The following is a 3,823-nucleotide window of genomic DNA, read 5'->3' on the forward strand; positions in this document are numbered from 1 at the left end:
CCCCGTCTCTCCTTCTCTCTCTGTGTAACTTTGACTTTCAAATAAATAAATAAATCTTTTTTTTTTTTTAAAGAAAGCAATAGCTCCTATTTTAGTCACCCATCACCAGATAAGAACCACCCCAAAACTTGATGGCTGAAAACAACAATGATTTAGTCTCTCTCCCAATCCATTAGGTTGGCTGGGCTCAGCTGGGTGGTTCTTCTCCTCAGGGTGCTGTCTGCGGGGGCCACTCATGTGAAGGACTCCATGAAGGTTTCATTGCACGTATGGGGCCTCAATGCCCCTCCATTTAACCCCCCACTCCTCAGGGCCGGCTGGGGCATCCTTACAATATGGTGGTCTCAGGGAATTGGACTCTTTAACTGGAACCTGGCTTCAAAGAGGAAAAAGTAGAAGCTCCCAGGCATTTTAAGACCTGGGCTTGCCAGTCTCAGAACAGCCTTCCTACAGCATCCTGTGAGTCAAAGCAAGACTAGACTGATTTGGGGAAGAATGGATTCTACCTCCTGGGGCAGGAGCAGTGTGCTTGTGCAAGGGGGAAGTCCTTGATGGGGATCATCCTTGAAAATAATCCACCCCACCCTGTCTCATGGGTTCTTGCTAGGATTGAACAATTTGACATATGTTAACATTGTTAACATTGTGGAAATAAATGTTAAGTATGTCTCAGGAGATGTGGTACAGAGAGTGAGTTTGTCTACATTCTCAATGCTGCTGGTTTTGGTGGGGCCTCTCCTAGGTCACTTAGCTTCGTCCCCTGTTGCCAGGTGTTACCTGAGCTATGTCAGATGTAGGTGTCAGGGCAGCAATACTGCTGATGCCAGTTCTTATGGAACATTTACTGCGAGCTAAGTGTTTTCTATGCATTTGCATATTTCATCATCACAACAGCCCTTTGTGATTGATCCTATTATTATGAGGGTAATACAGACAAGGAAACCAAGTCACTAAGAGATTAAGTGACTTGACAAGTTCACATAGCCAGGAAATGGCAATGGCAGGATTTGAACCCAGGCAGGGAGTTCATGCTCCACCATTGTGTCAGTTGCCTGTTGCTGTCTATGACAGATGACTACATGTTGAATAGCTTTGAGCAATAAGCATTTCTCGTCACAGTTTCTGTGAGTTAGGGTCATCAGCCAGGGCCACAGTTGGCTCAGAGATCGCCTGGAGGAAGTAGCACTGAAGTTCGGGCACATTCAGGTTCTCCACGGCTTGTGCTGGAGACATTGGTTCCTTGCCATAGGGCATACTCACAATGGGCTTCCCCCAAAGCAAGGAAACTCAGAGAAAGAGCAAAGAGAAGTCACTGGTGATGTTTTTCCAACTGAATCTTGGAAATAACATCCATCTCTTTTGCCATTGTCTAATCATCAGAGGTGAGTCACTCTCAGGGGGTGGAAACCACACAAAAGTGTGGATACTGGGGCCATTTTAAAGCCAGCCATCTTGGAGGTGGCCATTTTGGAGGCATCCATCATGGGGGCGGCCATCTTGGAGGCGGCCATCTTAGAGGCTCTATGCTCTATGCTCTACTCTTGGCACAACATAGCTGCCACAGCTGCCTTCAGTGAAAACCAGCAGTTGCTTAAACATTTTGTCTTTCTTTGGTCTATTCCTCACAAGCTCCTCGAAGGCCAGGGAAGGGTGTCGATGGGCAGAGACCATTGATTCAGGCTATGGTGGGATGGTGGACAGTGAGAAGCTCCCGGAGATGGGTGAGTGTCATCTGAAAAACCAGTAGCATTTGGAGCAAGAGCTAAGTCTGTTGATTTCCCCACGCAAACTACAGAGGGGCCAGATGAACAGAATGTGCTTGGGTTGTGGGGACTCATGCATGGTGGCCCGGCAGGAATTCTCAGTTGTGGACGGCTGGAAGGAGATTTTGAGGTTTTGATGTTATCAGAAGCTGGGAGACACCTACACGTTTAACCCAGTTCTCCCAAATGCTGCCATGGATCGCATTTGCTTCCAAACTAGGTGATTTCCCCCAGCACACAGAGAGGTGACCCCTGCTCAGTGCAGCTGTGGCCATTTCCTGAGCCCCTCACCCTCTGGCCTGGGGCCTCTCGGGATGGTCTGGATGATGGTGGACAGCAGGAGCTATTCCTCCTGGGCTGTCTGGGATGGCCAGAGGGGTCTTTCTCAGGGGCAGTGGGGATGATGGCTCCAGCTCCTGCGTTTGCTGAGAGTAAGCTCCTTGTCACAGAAGCTTCCTCACAAACAGGAGACGGGTCCTTGAGGTGGTCTCTGCTCCCCACTGCTCCAGAAGGGGCTTTGTGCAGTGAGGTTCCGGTTAAGAGGCCTGGGCCAGGTGGTAGCCAGGAGTCCAGAACTCCATCTGGACCTCCCATGTGGGTGCAGGAGCCCAGGTACTTGGGCCATCTTCTGTTGCCTCCCAGATGCATTAGCAAGGAGCTGGATCAAAATCTCAGAGCAGCTGGCACTCGAACCAGGCTCCAGTCTGGTGCCTGCTCCTTGCATCCTGCACTCACTCCGTCCTCCCTCACTACCCCCACTCCTGTCCAATGTGGCTGCCCCTCTCCACCTGCCGCGCTGCGGCTTACCTATCTCCCAGTTCTTGCAGGCGAGTGCTGCAGAGGCTAGTGGTGGGTAGAAAACAGGAAAGGATGAGGGGACTGGGCTGGAGGGAGCAGTCTCTCCCCTCCCCCAGCCCCTACTGGGCGGCTCAGACCAGATCTGAGAGAGAAAACTGACTTCCCTGAGGTGGTGCGAATACCAGCAGAGGCCAGTCCACATGCTCTCATTTTGGTAAAGTATTGAAGCTTTGGAGAGAGGTGGGGGGTGGGGAGAGAGGTCTCAAAGCAGAGAAAAGGAGCAAAGCAGGAATCCATTATTGATCTCTTTTTACAATACAGCATGGCACAAAGGTCCAGGAAATGCACACTCACGTGCGCACACACACACACACACACGTGTACTTGCACCTGCAGATACCCTCATCTTGTCTCCCTTACTGGGCTGTGAGCCCTGGCTACTCCATCTAGGCCTGTGGTCCTACAGGGGTAGCAGCACAGAGCAGCTGATTCAAAAACAGCCCCAGAAGATGTGGGGCGTGTGGCTGCTTTGCAGACAGACCCCAGACGCTCTTACTCTGCTCCGCTGTGGTTCCCTCTTCATCCCTGTCCAAGGGGAAGGCATCAGATTGAATGTCCAGATGGTTACACGTTCCCTGCAGATGCACAGGTGCACACACACAGGATCTGCACCGTGCATGCATGAGCGTCCATGAAGGTACACGCACACATGTGCACACGCATGCACAAGATGCATACCACGCACGCACAAACAGAACACACCCATGGAGCCAGGCCTGTACGCAATTCTCCTTGGCTTCCAACACTTGCTACTGCACCCTAACGCTTGCAAACACAGGGCAGGGATGCACCGAGACACAGGCTGCGCCACATCCACACACATGCACACGCTTGCTGCAACTAATCCTCCCAGGACTAATCACTCCTGCGTGTGCGAGTGTGTGTGCATGTGCGTGTGTGCCTGTGTGTCCCAGCTCCCCCTGGCAGGCACACACCGGCCAGCCACCACTTGAATTAGCACCAAAGGATTATGGGACCCTGGGCCATTAATCTAGGTGACAAACAGGACTCAGAAGGCATATTTGCACCCCGAAATTGAAAAGATTAGGCCATATTTGTCAAGGATTGGTAGGGCTTTATCGCCTCCACGGCAGATGCTGTTAAATATTCATGAGCTGCCTAAGTGGGAGAAGCCCGGGCTAGACCTGACTTTCAGCTGGAGAGAGAGGAGGGGGAGATTTATCTGAACCCAGAGAGGGAGA

The sequence above is a fragment of the Oryctolagus cuniculus genome, chromosome 21 (genome assembly GCF_964237555.1).
Source record: "Oryctolagus cuniculus chromosome 21, mOryCun1.1, whole genome shotgun sequence".
Taxonomy (NCBI): Eukaryota; Metazoa; Chordata; class Mammalia; order Lagomorpha; family Leporidae; genus Oryctolagus; species Oryctolagus cuniculus.